Below are 16,064 nucleotides of genomic sequence, written 5' to 3'. Positions count from 1 at the left end.
CCAGACTTGAGTTTTGTCTTCTGAGCCTGCCCTGTGTGTGTTCCAGGAGCCAGGCACCCTCTGGCTCCTCAGACAGAGCTGACTCAGCGTGGCAGGCTGACCACTGACGGGAGAGAAGAGCCTGTTACAGGCAGTGTGAGAACTGATGTGGCATCACATACAAAGGCCAAGAAAACCCTGTGTGCTTCCCTTAGAGGGCTTTGGGAAAATGTTTTTTTTTTTCATCCCCGACTCCAGACATAATAATTATCCCTTCTAGCTCTGTCACACACATACTACTTGTTTTTCAACTCTTCAGTCTAGCTTTACACACACAGACTGGAGGCTTAAATGCTACTTTCCTGGTCAGAAATCTTTCTTTTGTTAGCCTTTCTTTCTCACCCCATCAGAAATCAAAAGGAGCCCCAAATGGCCTGTGTCCTCTACTCCAGAGTCATCTCTAAAGTGATGCGTGGGGTGTACATCTTATGTCTGTCTCATTTTAATCTGAGCCTCACCGTGAGTCCCCACCCTTGGGCCCGGATACCTAGGCAACCCCTAGGTTTTCTCTAACCAAGCTCTTGTGAAAGCTCTTGACAAGGCCCTTAGCTCTGGGAGGGCAAGAAGGAACAGAAACTTTCTAGAAAGAAAACTTACCGTTAGATGACATCTCATGCAGGTGGAGTTCAGAAGATAGGGTAAGGTAACCCTTTATTTTTCTCACTAGTCACCTATCGGGCCATGATTATTTCAGGCAGGCTTTGGACAGGACCCAGGGAATCACTAGATCCTTGCTGGAATGGCCTCAGAGTAAAACATCTACAAGACAAACACATCTTCCTTTTTATAGTGTAGATTCCTGCTGATTACATAATCTTGTAACTAGACTAACAAAGTCTTGTCTTTTTTCTGTCTTCAATGAAGTTAGGCTAGCTCCCCAGGAAAGGAGTGGGTAACCCCCCAGAGAAACACGAGGAGTTGGGGTGTGGTAGGAAACTTCCCTGCCACATGAGAAAAGGGAACAATAAAACCTGCTAATTCAACAATTATTTGTGATTCATCTGTTAGGTGACAAGTCCTGGGCAAGGTGCACTGAGTGAGAGAAAGATGAACAAGACATACTCTCTGCTCTCAAAGAGTTCACAGTCTGGGGCAGAGTTTTCTCATAACAGAATCAGCTACTGGAGGGAACCATGAAAGCAATCTCAGGGTGCAGCTAAAAAACCCAGTGGTAAAACCAAAAAGCCCTGTGGCTTTAGTAAATTAGCAATCTCTGGGAATTCTTGATTTTGAATTCTTTTTGGTCTTAACATATCTCCTTATAGATGCTTATTTAAATAATTTCTTTTTGCTTTTTCTTTTTTCATAATTGTTCTTGCATTAATTGATCTCAATGAGGCAGCAATAAGCGGCGGCATGAAGTAAGATCTTAATTCCCTGCCCAGGAATTGAACCTGGGAAGCCTGGATGAGAACTTAAGAATCCTAGCTATCAGACCAGCAGGGGCTAGAGGCTGGAAGTTATTTTTCCCTGGATCTTTGCGTCTAGCGAAAAATGCATTTATTATGGAGGCAGAAACTGTAAATGAGGGACACAGTTTATTATGAGACATAGCATAATAGCAAGTGGGAGAGTACACAGAGAAACAGTTTAGTTAAGGCAAAAGCAGGCAGAGATGCACACCCAGAGAGAAAGGGTGTGGGTGTTCCCCCTAGTGAGGAGGAGCGACGTAAAGAGGTGATTAAGTCACTTATATAGATCAGTTCTTCCAGGTCTTTGTCTTCCTTCAGGCCAATTAGATGGTTTCTTTTTCCACATCTGACCTACCTAGGACCCTCCCCTGAGTGCACATGTCCCCCTCAACTAAGATGGATCTCAAGGTGAAGGTTTCTGGGAGGAGCAAGATTCATTATGTCCTGGTGTTATCCCCTGACTTTTGACCCACAAGGAGCCTTTCTGCGCACGTGGAGTCTCCAGTGTCCCAAAAGAGGGGGAGCGGAGTCCCTTAAGCCTTTTCTTAAACAGGGTTTTGCCCCTCTTTGTCCTTGCCATGACTATTACCTTAAGGTGTTCACAAGAGACAAACATTGGATATTTACTCTCTTTCTGTTTTTACTTCCTTTTCGGATGGTAAACAGAAAGCTGATTGTAAATGCCTTAACTGGAGCCCATCTATCTCTTATCTCAAGAAATGCTAACAGCTGTAACTATCCAGCCTGATGCCCACTTCTTCATGCCCCATGAAATACAAACAGGAGGGAAACTCTAACCTGGAGCCTGCTCAGAATCACCCACTCAACTAGAAACAAGAAATAGGATCTTGAGTTAGCAATCAGGGTGTCAAGAACAAGTGAGTGAGTGATAGTTGCTCAGTCATGCCTGATTCTTTGCAACCCCATGGACTGTAGCCTGCCAGGCTCCTCTGTCCACAGAATTCTCCAGGCAAGATTACTGGAGTGGGTTGCCACTTCCTTCTCCAAAGAGGGTATTAAAGAATAGAGAGCAAGCACTCCATACGGATGGCCAGCCATCCACTCCAAGAGTCCTGGCTGGTCTATCCCTCCACCCATTTCTGGGCAAATTTATTATCCAAACAATTCATGAAATAAATACAAAAGATGTTTTCAAAGACAAACCTCCCCACCTCCAACACACATTGAAAAGGTGATCTAAATGTTAAAGTGTTAAACTGCTAGGTTTTGGCTGGGGTTGGGGAGGCGCCCTTGATCCCTGTTCTCTTTTACCTCTTTCAGGCCCAGAATTTGAACCCTTCCAGTTCCCTCAGGGAAGAACTTTCTGATGGGATCTCCCTCTGCCCCAGTCTTCTGTTGTTACTATTTAGTCACTAAGTCTTGTCCAACGCTTTGCAGCCCCATGGACTGTAGCTCGCCAGGCTCCTGTATCCGTGGTATTTCCCCAGCAAGAATACTGGTGTGCGTTGCCATTTCCTTCTCCAGCCTGGTCTTTTACCTGCGCCCCAGAGTTTTGAAGCCCCACACCTAGAGCCTGGAAAGAAAGGAGGACATTCGATCTTTGGTTCTAAACTGGACACTCAGAACATTACTAGAGCAAAGGAGGCTATTTAAAGGACTTTAAGGGGACTTCCCTGGTGGTCCAGGGGCTAAGACTTCACACTCCCACTGCAGGGGACCCAGGTTTCATCCCTGATCTGAGAACTAGATCCCACAATGAAGGTCAAAGGTCCTGCATGCCACAACTAAGATCCAGCTCACCCAAATAAATTAAAAAATGCAAAAAGATAAATGTCAAAAAAAAAAATTTTTTTTAAAAAGACTCTAGGTTTTAAAGAAGCTCACCACTGATAATCTTGTGCATCAGTCAGAGGTCTTCCTGGCACACAGCAGACCCACTCTACTGGTTTAAGTAGAAAAGAGTGGCAGCTCCTTCCTGTAACTGCTGAGAGGACTGGAGGATCAGCCTCAAGACTCAGCTTCTAAAACAAGCGTTGATGAAGAAATCTCCACCCACATCCCCTGCCTGTAACAATGCTGCTGTCATGGCCACTGTCGCCTCCACCAACACCATTCTGCATCAGGAACTCAGTCTTGCAGACATTGCTGTTCCCAGAAGCCAAGCACCTGTGCACCTTGTCCAGCAAAATGGGGTTCCCACTTCCTCAGGTGCCCTCAGGTTCCTCATTTCTAAAGGACAGTTTTACTCAGGTGCATCTGAGTGGCAGAGCCCGGGTCTCATGTATGTGTGCTCATTCGCTTCATTGTGTCCGACTCTTTTTGACCCTATGGACTGTAACCCACCAGGATCCTCTGTCCTTGGGATTCTCCAGGCAACAATATTGGAGTGGGTTGCCATGCCCTCCTCCAGGGGACCCTCCTGACCCAGGGATCGAACCTGCATCTCCTGCATTGCAGGCAGATACTTTACTGATGAGCCACCAGGGAAGCCACAGAATCCCATACCTGAGTTCTAATTGCAAAAATGCTGGGACTTTGGGTTCTGTCTTCAACTTGGGGACGATGATGAGGAATTTCCCCAAATATGCGCAAAGGACAACCAGCCATGAGTTACAACAAGCATTCACTCTATTATCTGTCTTGAACATCAGTTTTAAAAGACCAACAGCTATAAGGAGACTCGAATGCTCTCTTAATTTGCTTGCCATCGTTTAATTTAATTTGTTTCTACATCATTTTGAATGAAAATACCAGAGAAAAAATGAGAGAATTAAGGATGTAAAAGTATTCTGTGTATTTTAGAGTATACGAGTTTTGTTTACCCTAATATATGTAACTAACTGTGAGCCACTTTATGAGACATACCCCCTTACAAAAAAAAATAGCTTCCAAGGATATAAAAGATACAGCAATGCCTTATAGCAGGGTTTTTCACCTTCGGCACTAGTGACACATTGGGCAGGATAAATCTGTGTCATGGGAGATTGTCCTTTACTTTATGGGATGTTTAACAGCATCCCAGGCCTCTTACTTCCCAATGCCAGTAGGACACACACCTAGTTGTGACAACCAAAGATGTTTCCAACATTGCCAAATACCCTTGCAGGTAGGAGACAAAATCACCCTTGGTTGAGCAGCGGTATCTTACACCAACACAGCGCTTTAAAAATTCACAAAATAGGGACTTCCCTGGTGGTCCAGTGGCTAAGACTCCACACTCCCAATGCAGGGGGCTTGGGTTTGGTTCCTGGTTAGGGAACTAGATCCTGCATACCACATCTAAAATATAAAATAAAAAAATTTTTTAATTCACTAAGTACTCTGCTTGTGAGTGCTACCAGCTTTCATAGTCGGCTCTCTTAAGACACCAAGATTCCAGAGCTGGGTTTCAAAAACAATAAATTTTCTCAGATTGTCCTCTTCCTGCTCCCTAAAATAGCAGCAGGGCAAATGGGGGAAGATGCTTAAGAAAAAAAGAAAACCCTAAGAGAAGCACAAGTTGATTGCCAAAGGAAGGAGAGAAATGGTCCCAAAACCCAAATGTGAAGAAGAGCAGATGGCTCTTGGGCTTGTATAACCAGGCTCTGCTTCTAAGTATGAGCTGTCCTAATCCGAGAAGGATCTCAGTTTTGGGAAATAGGAGAAATTCATAACAACGTCCATTTCTCTGAAAGACATTGGGAAGATCCAGTACATGTGAATCAACTGGCACACAGCTGGCTCACAGCAATGGGGTCAACTTTGGGGGAAATCTCTGTCCTGCCTTATGTCACCACCTCTTGTCAAGAGGGTTTCTTCAGTGTAATTCTCAAGGCTTCCTCTTGAGCATTACTCCAGTAGATAATCTTTGTGGTGAGAAGAATTTGCTGGTTTGTAGTCTAAATGCTTTTCTTCATTCCATCCTTGTTTACCAGGCATAAAAAGCCCAGGGATCGCAGGAAAAAAGAACATTATTGTCTAGAATTTGGCAGCCTAATAACAAAGAAGTCTACAAAAGTCACTTTGCTATAAGATCATGATAAATGCCACTCCGACAACCGCTATGAAAGAGGGACGTTAATGTTTACTGGGAAATTTTGCTAATTGCTTTAGTAAATTAAAACTGTGTTAACCCTTATAGATCATATTTATTTTAATGCCCAAGAGTATTAAAAGGATTCACAACATCTGTTGCTCAACCATGTCAATGTTGCATGTGTTGCTTAAATGTGTTCTCCTCCTATGTTTACATCAAACACAAACAGAAGTGAGTGCTCACTGAGTCTTTCTAACAACTGAAATGTTCTTCGGGCTGAAGCTTTGTGTCAGGAATCCATTCCTCCTCTTTCCCCAGCCAGTGCTCAACATTATTTCTTCCCAGAGCAGGCTTTCCCATCCTTCCTGCATCCCTGGCAGGCACTAGTATGGAGTACCTGGGTGATGTTGCTGACTGGTACAACTTTCTCCTCCTCCTTTTGATTGCTTAACTTTGAAACATATGTCTTTAACAATATCCCAAGTGGTCCATGAATGATGCTTACAGGGCTGTCTATTTTTGATGTGGTTATCCAGGTCTGGAGAGAGGTCCGTGGTGGCTGAGTTGTTGGAGACTTGACCTCTCTGCAGCATTTGAGGGCAGCTTTAATACCTGCCCTTGACTTATCTAGGATCTCTCATCACAGGCAGTCTCACTGCAGCCATCCCTGGACCTCACTGAATTCCTGAAGATCCAGGACCCAGCCAGGTCATCTTCTTTAGAGACACAGATACATAGAACAGTCTTATGGACTCTGAGGGAGAAGGTGAGGGTGGGATGTTCTGAGAGAATAGCATTGAAACATGTATATTATCATATGTGAAACAGAACACCATTCCAGGTTTGATGCATGAGACAAATGCTCAGGGCTGGGGCAATGGGATGACCCAGAGGGATGGGATGGGGAGGGAGGTGGGAGGGGGGTTCAGGATGGGGAACACATGTAAACCCATGGCTGATTCATGTCAATGTATGGCAAAAACCACTACAATATTGTAAAGTAATTAGCCCCCAACTAAAATAAATAAATATATTAAAAAAAAAAAGACTCCCCTAAAAGACACAAGGCTTGGCCAGCCTGCCCAATTCGAGATATCAGCCACTTTAGTTTTTAACTTTTGATTGGACTCTTACCGATAACCACATTAGCAGCATGGATGGCATACCTAGGCTTAGTCTTTGTTGCTGTTGCTCAATCGCTAAGTCATGTCTGACTCCTTGTGACCCCATGGACTGTAGCACACCAGGCTCCTCTGTCCTCCGCTATCTCCCAGAGTTTGCTCATGTCATTCTAAAAGCTTAGTCTATTAGAAGTAAATATATATGGATGCATAAATAGATGATAGATTAGATGGCTAGATAGCTAGATAGACAGATAGCTAGATAGACAGATAGCTAGATAGATAGATAAACAAGGAGACCAAAACAAAACACTTGAAAGCCATTTATTTCTATGACATTCTTTTCCAAAGGCAGGGGCAAGGCAATTTGCTTTCTCATTTCAATTTCTACCCTGCTTCATTATTGACAAAAATGGCTTTTATGGATGGTACAAATCATCCTGCATCTCCATGGTGCCATTTAGTGGTGAAGGGCTCTTTGTGGTCACATTTACATGGAAAGCATGACCTTACAGAAGCCCTTCATTTGAGTTTCCATTAATATATGTCTCCTGACAAAACACAGTGATGAACCCATCCACATCTCGTTACGTCTACCTCCAAATTATTACCTAGACACATTTAAGTTCATTCTGGTGTTGCTATCTAAGTGAGGGGCTCTTTCCTGTTTGTTTGTTTTCCTTTTGGCAAAGTGCAGACCTAGAATGGTCCTCGCAGTGTTTATCAAGTTCATTGTGCATGTGTGTGTGCGCGTGCACACACACATATACAGGGCTTTCAGGGATAGCAGTCTGGCAGTTAGAAGGTCTAGGATGGGTGTGTCTTCCCTATGTTTAATCTTAGCGAATGAGTCCCTGTCACCAGGGAAACAGCCCTGGTTTTCATCTGTGACGACATCGTGAGCAGTGACTCAGCAAAGGAGGAATAACAGAAATGTATTACTCCTCCCAAAGACTATCTTCATCAGAATCAACTCTGGTGCTTATTTAAAATGCAGATTTCAGGAGTTCCCTGCCGATCCAGTGGTTAGGACTCGAAACATTCGCTGCTGTGGGCCTGGGTTCGATGCCTGGTCGGGGAACTAAGATCCCAAAAGCCTCGCGGAATCAAAACAAACAAAAAAAAATGCAGATTGCTGGACCATAAGATAGACCCATTAAATCAGAACTGTTGATGGTGAGAGCTGGGGAAATGAATCTATCACAAGTATTGCAGGTTATTCTGATGCACACTCAAGTGTGAGATCCATTGTCTTCACAGTGAGTAATCCTGGTTCCCTATTTCCTCAAACTTGATCAGGATGCCACCCAGGGGGCACGAAGCAGCTGCCAAATTCAGCCTGGCTTCCTGCCACAGAAGCCTAACAGAGCCCTAGCTCTCTCCTTACCTAATAGATCCTGGAAGACAATTGTACTAGCTCACTGCTTTCTCTAGCTTACATCTTTTTCAATTTATTCTTAATGACATAAGTAGTATCTGAACATGTTCTCCTATTTAATAGACATAAAACAGAGGAGCATAAAATCCTGCTCTCTCCCTCAGAAATTATACTTGTCCTTTCTCTGTGCATTTACATGTATATATCTGAACCCAGAGAAAAGTATTGATGGACATTTAGGTTGTTTGCCACATTTTTTGGCATCGCAAACCTCACTATCATAAAGATGTTCCAGATGTTGGCCGAAGACTACAAGCTTCCAGCTCTAAGACGAATAAATTCTGGGGGTCTAATGTGCTGCTGCTGCTACTGCTAAGTCACTAAGTCGCTTCAGTCGTGTCCGACTCTGTGCGACCCCGTAGATGGCAGCCCACCAGGCTCCCCCGTCCCTGGGATTCTCCAGGCAAGAACACTGGAGTGGGTTACCATTTCCTTCTCCAATGCATGAAAGTGAAAAGTGAAAGTGAAGTTGCTCAGTCATGTCCGACTTGTAGCGACCCCATGGACTGCAGCCCACCAGGCTCCTCCATCCATGGGATTTTCCAGGCAAGAGTACTGGAGTGGGTTGCCATGCCTTCCTCCAGGGGGTCTTCCCAACCCAGGGATCAAACCTGTGTATCTATGTCTCCTGCATTGGCAGGCAGGTTCTTTACCACTAGCGCCACCTGGGAAGCATATAGACAATAATACTGTATTATATACTTAGTTGTTAAGAGGCATCTTAAACGTCCTCATCACAAAAAAGAAAGGGTAATTATGTGACATGATGGAGGTGTTAACTAACATTATATTGGTAATCACTTTGCAACATACAAGTGTATCAAATCAACTAGATGTGCCCCTTGAACTTATACAAGACTATATGTCAGTTACATCTCAATGAAGCTGGAAAAAAGATTCCATATTAACACTTATATTTGGGTTGAGAATAAAGCATATTATCAGTAATAATGTTTTCTAGCTGATTAACATATACTGCTCTATATTTATTAGTTATTTTATAAAACTCAAGATTCAAATCCAGAGAAATTAAAGTAAAATAAACATGTTCCCATATGCCTTCTTGGAGAGGTTTCTTTGAGGGGCCACTCAGCAAAGGGAAATTTATGTCTCAAGATATGACCCAATTCAGACTCACCAGCACTGCAGGGGACTCTCTTTTGCTTCATAAATTGTAACAGCTCTTTAACTACAGCATGAGTTCTTATAATGGCCAGATAAGCATGGAAAGGAAATGTAGCATTTTTCATGGATATTGGGAAAAATTCCTAAAAAAATTCCTAAATCCTCCAACTTGGTTTTCCTTGCATGTTCCCCTTCCTACAGCCCCTTGACAACCAGGGCCTCACGATGGCTGCTGGAAAGGACAGATTCTCCTGGGGTGAGTGGGGGACACTGGCTAAGCCAGCAGGACCTGTGTGAAGGGCATGCACCAGCCTAAGTAAGGCAGAGCTTTCCATCAGGTTCTGGGCACAACAGAGGGACCTGTGTTTTAAGATGTTATTAAATAAGACACCCATGGGGGACATCACTGAAGCACATAACTCCATGGCGAATAAAATGTTTGAGGCCAACATCTAAGCCACTGGACCTCTGGAACATACAACAGAACAGGCTGGGACCCTCACCAGCCAGGCTCTTGTAGGAGTGAATTGGGATGAGGGGGAGAAGACAGCTTAAAGATGTCTAAAGGGAAAGGCTTATGACCCCAGACTTGGGATATGATCATGTGTGCTCAGTCATGTCCAACTCTTGGCGACCCCATGGACTGTAGCCCACCCGGCTCATCTGTCCATGGCAATGTCCAGGCAAGAATACTGGGTTGCTCTTTCCTACTCTGGGGGATCTTCCAGACCCAGGGATCGAACCTACCTCTCCTGCTTTGCAGGCATACTCTTTACTGCTGAGCCACCTGGGACAATGTGTGCAAATTCCCACACTGACAATAACTACTTGAGTCCCAGAGCAAGCCCTACCCAACTCGGGAATCTCTGTGTCCTTACCTATAAAACATATTGTGAAAGGAGAACTAGATAATCCCAAAGATCTCTACAAGCTCTGCCAGTCCGGGAGCCTGAGACTGTGGTCCTGAGACAGTCATGTCAACTATTTGCACACCTGGTCACCATCACTTGTCTGCACACACCTAGATAATGTTGTATCACATTATATAATACATAATATAGTATATATAATATAACATTATCTCTCCACACACCTGGATGATACCACTTGTCCCCACTTCCTCAATGACAGATGGTCCCCCTTCTACTCAATGTCCATGGACATCCTTTGACAGTTTCACTTTAGTTTTTCTCTCCACAGGTCTGGCCTTCTTACAAATCTAGGAAACAAGCTTAGGCCCTCAGATTTGAACTTCCTTGAGACAAGACTCCCTGCAGGAAATAATTTAATCCCAGTGTGCTCCTTACAACGTTTCAGCTCTCAAGATTAAAGCACCACGAGGAAACTCCGCCTGCGTAATTGCTGCAGGTTTCAGAGTTTAGTAAGCTGTGTTTTAGTCAATTCTCATTTTTCACTAGATCCAATCAAAAGAATAACATATTCATTCTCACTCTCCAGGAGTTTTCCAGCTGTGTGAAGGCTCTGCCGGTTAGGATGATGCTTTTGCATGCAAGTGAAAATCATCAAAGTCTGTCTACTGTTCCCCAGCCACTTTCCTTTCATATCACAAATTTCAAAAATGCATCTAAGGGATATGTTGGACTCTTTCCCTTAAATCAAACCCTCAAAATTAAACATAGCTAGAGAGCTCCCTGAGATGTTTCTTATGTGAGTTTCCTCATTGGGGAAAGAAACACAGAAAACACACAGGACTCAAGGCAATAAGATGTGTTCCTAGAAACTGTCCTGTTATCCATCAAACGCTCAAGCAGCTGACAATCCTGGGAGAATATTAGAACTTGAGACCTTCTTGCTTTCACTTCTTTGTTCTATTTTTGTCAGTTCTATTTAATGATCTGTCAAGCATGGGTTTAAATGTTTTAGAGGCTTGTTACTCAAAGTACAGTCCATGGACCAGCAGCAGCAGCAGCACTTGGGATTTGTTAGAATTAGCATCTCAGGGGACTTCCCTGGTGGTCCAGTGGCTAAGACTCCGTGCTCCCAATGCAGGGTTCGATCCCTGGTCTGGGAACTAAATCCCACATGCCACAGCGAAAGATCCAGGATACTGCAACTAAAGATACCACAACAAAGATTGGTGATCCCCTGTGCCACAACTAAGACCCAGCACAGTCAAATAGACAAGAATGAATATTTTAAAAAAGGAACCTCAGGCTTCATCCCCCGGCCTCCTGAATCAGCACCGCATTCGAACAAGACCCCAGGTGATTGGGGTGCATGTCCCACTTCGAGCATCCCTGTGCTAGGACTTCCCTGGTGGCACAATGGGGAAGAATCTGCTTGCCAATGCAGGGGACAGGGGTTCGATCCCTGGTCTGGGGTTCAATCCCTGCCTGGTCCACATGCTGTGAAGTGTGTGCACCTCAACTACTGAGCCTGTGCTCTAGAGCCCAGGATCTGCAACTACTGAATCCACATACACAACCACTGAAGCCTGTGAGCCTGGAGCCTGCGCTCCACAACAAGAGAAGTCACCACAATGAGAAGCCTGTGCACCATAAGGAAGAGTAGCTCCCAGCTCGTCACAATTGGAGAAAATCCATGCAGCATAAAATAAATCAATTATTAAAAAAAAAAAAAAAAAAAACACGATTGCCCACTTAGCATCATAAAAAAAAGCACTGTGCTAGAAGCTTCTCCAACTTGCCTTCGTTTGGGTACTCAGAATCACAAACCCCATTCTGTATCTGAGTAGACACACCCAAACCATTCAGGAAAACCCCTCTATGTAGCTCAGGCCAAAAATCACACCCAGGAAAGAACTGTTTAGCATTTCCCCCAGCCTTGTTCTGGTCTTTCTAATGGAAATATCTTACCCCGCTGCAGGTCGCACACAGCGTTCTGTGTCTCTGCCAAGAGCACCGTGTCCCTGGGTCACCGGCTCCACTTAACCAAGCTCGGGTAATGCAAAACCCATCCAGGGCACTCAGGAGCTTCCCAAGGAGTCCAGGAAACAAAAAACAAACAAAAAAAATGTGGAGCTCTGGGGCAAAAGGAGGTGAGGAGACCTAGGCCAGGCTGAATGACAGGCCAAGGTCACCCAGCCACTCGGTAGCCCCAGCTCCCTGGAACTCACACTGGGTGCTTTTTCCTCGAGTGGAGGGTATTCTTGTGATGCTAATGACCACCTGAAACTGGAACCAATTCCATCTAGTTTCCCAGAACTTTCTGATCTAATTCTTCTATTCATTCAAAATTGAAAACCCATGTTGGCTGTGCAGACATAAAAACAGAGAGAAGTGCTGTGCTCAGAGGCCAAGTGTGTTCACTCTCAACTCATTGCCTTTGCCTAGACTGTGCTTTGCTTCCCTACCCTCATCCCGTAGGTAAGGGCATCCTCAAAGATGTTTATTTGTTAAAAGTCCTGTGTAGTTTATAAAACCGAGAAAAAATGGACCACTTCTCCCCACCTGGAGCCCACATTGACCTCTTCCTTGTCCCAAGTCCTCCAGCCCCAGCTCCCCCTCCAGTCCTGGGTCCTGCTTTTACTTGCCTGCGGGACTGCCTCCTCCCCTGGGTTTCATCTGTTGGGCTGATTGCCTCCATGAGACCAGTCAGGTATGATGATTTATCCTCTTGCTCCCCAAGGCATTTGGTAGGTTCTGGTTAAGTTACATCCAGATGAAGGAGACTTGACAGCTTCCAAAATCAGGGGAAGCAGCGTGAGCAGGAGTGGACCCATGAGACACGATGTTGCTTCCAGCCAACAGGGGTGAGACAAGAAAAAAAGTTTTCCCTGGAGATGGAGTAAGATAGTATCACATCTGCTTTATAATGAATTGAGGCTTCCCACATAGCTCAGTTGGTAAAGTATCTGCCTGTAATGCAGGAGACCTGGGTGCAGTTCCTGGGTCAGGAAGTTCCCCTGGAGAAGGAAATGGCAGTGTGCTCCAGTATTCTTGTCTGGAGAATCTCATGGATAGAGGAGCCTGGCAGACTACAGTTCATGAGATTGCAAGTGTAGGACATGATTTAGAGCTATCTTTCTTTTTATAACGAATTGATAGAGTAGCATTGACATATATTCTCTATCATGTGCAAAATAGAAGCTAGTGGGAAGCTGTATAGAACAGGAAGCTCAGCTCGGTGCTCTGTGATGACCTAGAGGGGAGGGAGGTTCAAGAGGGAGGGGATATATGTATACATACAGCTGATTCACATTGTTGTACAACAGAAACAAACACAACATTGTAAAGTAATCACATGCTAAGTCGCTTCAGTTGCGTCTGACTCTTTGAAGTCCTATGGACCGTAGCCCACCAGGCTCCTCTGTCCATGGGATTCTCCAGGCAAGAATATTGGAGTGGGTTTCATGCCCGTCCCACCCAGGAATCGAACCGATGTCTCTTACGTCCCCTGCATTGGCAGGCAGATTCTTTACCACTAGCGCCACCTAGGAAGCCTCAAAACAATTATACTCTAGTTTAAAAAAAAAAACAAGAAATTTTTAAAAATAAATTCAACTTTTGCTTTTTTTCCTTGAAGGCAGCATTGATTTGACCGGAGAAAGAATTGAATTGTACAATGTCTGTTCACCCTTTTTTTCCCACTCAAAATGGCCTTGGGGGAGAAGTCTTACCTGGAGCAAAGGGTGGTAGGACAGTCCCTGAGAGCAGCCAAGGGTCTGCGGCTGGCAGATCCGCCTCTGCTGTGCTCAACCCTGCTGCCCCCCTGCCGTCCCGGGAGTCCTGAGACTTGGTCCAGAGTTTTCATCCATCACATCCTCTGAATTAACCCCGAGAGTATGACCTGCATTTTCTCCCTAAACTCAGACACTCAGGATGACTGACCCCAAACATTCAAGCATGAGCAGAGTTCTGGGCCAGAGTCCAGAGGAAGGAATAGCGGAAACTGCCAACACCTCCAAAACAGCCGTTCTGAAAGTTCAAGTCTTGTGGAAGACACGGGGCAGGCCTGGGAGGAGGATGGCTGAGGAGGTATTTTCCACTTGAGAACAAGCTCGCTGAGGTAGAAACACAAGTTGGAGGGGCCACTGGGGGGACTGGATGGATGCCCAGAGATGGTCATCCAGAAGGTTTTGTGGAAGGGCCAGCAGAGACCTTTTGAAATCACTTCCTGGGCACGTCTATGGTGGAAGCTCCATGACAGGGGTTAAGGACATGGGCTCAAATGTTCTAACCCCGCCTGACTGTGTGATGCTGGCTGAGTCACCTGCCTCTCTGAGCCTGCTTCTAATCTATAGATCGGGTTCATGAGAGTCCTCACTTTCTGTGCTCCTGAGTCTGAATGAGATAACCCAGGTGATAAGCTCCGGGTAGTTCCCTGGGTTAGTTTCCCTTACCCAAATCCAAGCTCTCTCTGCTTGCCTAAGAAGATGGCAGACTAATTTCTCAAAATAACCATTTTCTGGGGTCTGGATGCCAGGTTCTTGTATAGAACAGAGCTGAGCAAGGTAAGGAAATAAAGTAAAAAGCCCATTAATCTTGCACACATCTCCTAGAAAGTCAAACCTCCGGACGAAGATGTGTTCATTTCTTTCTTCCTGTAGCCACCCACAGGTGCGCAGGGTCCTGAACCTTGCTTCAATAATCTAACAGAAGGGCAGAGTTCCCCGAGGATACACAGTATCCTTTTAGTGAACAAAAGCAGGGCGGGGAGTGGGGTGGGGGTGGGGGTGCAGGTGGTGCAGGGAACAAAGGCTAAAGTAAAAGCAACAGATCCATCCTGGAGTCAGTTCTTCCCTTAACACCTGCATGTGGTTAGTGCCTAGTGAATGTCAGCAACTCAGTCTGCCCTCCAAGGTTTTTCTCTGTGTTCACAACACTGGTGGCCTTGTTTCCACCTCACACTAGCCTTGAGAAGTAGGGTGAAATCATTACACCCATTTTACAGACTTGGAAGCAGAGGCTCAGAGAGATTGAATGGTTTCCTGAAGATGCTATAGCTTGAGGCGCAGAATCTGGCTGTGCACTTGTGTCCTTCAGCCTCCTCACTCCACCCCTCCATTGGAGGGCACCAGACAGCAGTGTGGGTGCTTCTGAGGGCATCAGGGAGCGTCCAAGCTTGCAAAGCAGGTCACCCAGCACAAACAGAAACTTCGTTTAATACCTTCATGGAGTGAGAGGGTAACTGCCCTCATGCTGTACAGTTCAGTTCAGTTCAGTCGCTCAGTCGTGTCCAACTCTTTGCGACCCCATGGACTGCAGCATGCCAGGCTTCCCTGTCCATCACCAGCTTTCAGAGCTTACTCAAACTCATGTCCATCGAGTCGGTGATGCCATCCAACCATCTCATCCTCTGTCGTCGCCTTCTCCTCCTGCCTTCAATCTTTCCCAGCGTCAGGGTCTTTTCCAATGAGTCAGTTCTTAGCATCAGGTGGCCAAAGTATTGGAGTTTCAGCTTCAGCATCAGTCCTTCCAATGAACACCCAGGACTGATCTCCTTTAGGATGGACTGGTTGGATCTCCTTGCAGTCCAAGAGATTCTCAAGAGTCTTCTCCAACACCATGGTTCAAAAGCATCAATTCTTCAGCGCTCAGCTTTCTTTAGAGTCCAACTCTCACATCCATACATGACTACTGGAAAAGTCATAGCTTTGACTAAATGGACCTTTGTTGGCAAAGTAATGTCTCTCCTTTTTAATATGCTGTCTAGGTTGGTCATAGCTTTTCTTCCAAGGAGCAAGTGTCTTTTAATTTCATGGCTCAAGTCACCATCTGTGGTGATTTTGGAGCCCAAGAAAATAAAGTCTGTCACTGTTTCCATTGTTTCCGCATCTATCCACCATGAACTGATGGGACTGGATGTCATGATGTTAGTTTTTTGAATGCTGAGTTTTAAGCCAGCTTTTTCACTCTCCTCTTTCACTTTAATTAAGAGGCTCTTTAGTTCTTCTTCACTTTCTGCCACAAGTGTGGTGTCATCAGTATATCTGAGGTTATTGATATTTCTCCCAGCAATCTTGAGTCCAG

General features: G+C 45.1%; 1 long non-coding RNA gene across 1 annotated transcript; it reads right to left on the bottom strand.

Annotated features, from left to right (window-relative positions):
* Positions 1–1,560: 1,560 nt before the first annotated feature.
* Positions 1,561–14,599, bottom strand: LOC145524358 (uncharacterized). Its single transcript, XR_014067437.1, has 3 exons — positions 13,712–14,599; positions 12,626–12,828; positions 1,561–2,985 (listed from the first exon to the last, which is right to left on the bottom strand). It is a non-coding gene; the product is annotated as an uncharacterized LOC145524358 (long non-coding RNA).
* Between the last annotated feature and the right edge of the window lie 1,465 nt (positions 14,600–16,064).

The sequence above is a fragment of the Giraffa tippelskirchi genome, chromosome 2 (assembly GCF_054371585.1).
Source record: "Giraffa tippelskirchi isolate mGirTip1 chromosome 2, T2T-mGirTip1v1.2.pri, whole genome shotgun sequence".
NCBI classification, from domain to species: domain Eukaryota; kingdom Metazoa; phylum Chordata; class Mammalia; order Artiodactyla; family Giraffidae; genus Giraffa; species Giraffa tippelskirchi.
This window is presented reverse-complemented; position numbering and strand designations above follow the sequence as displayed.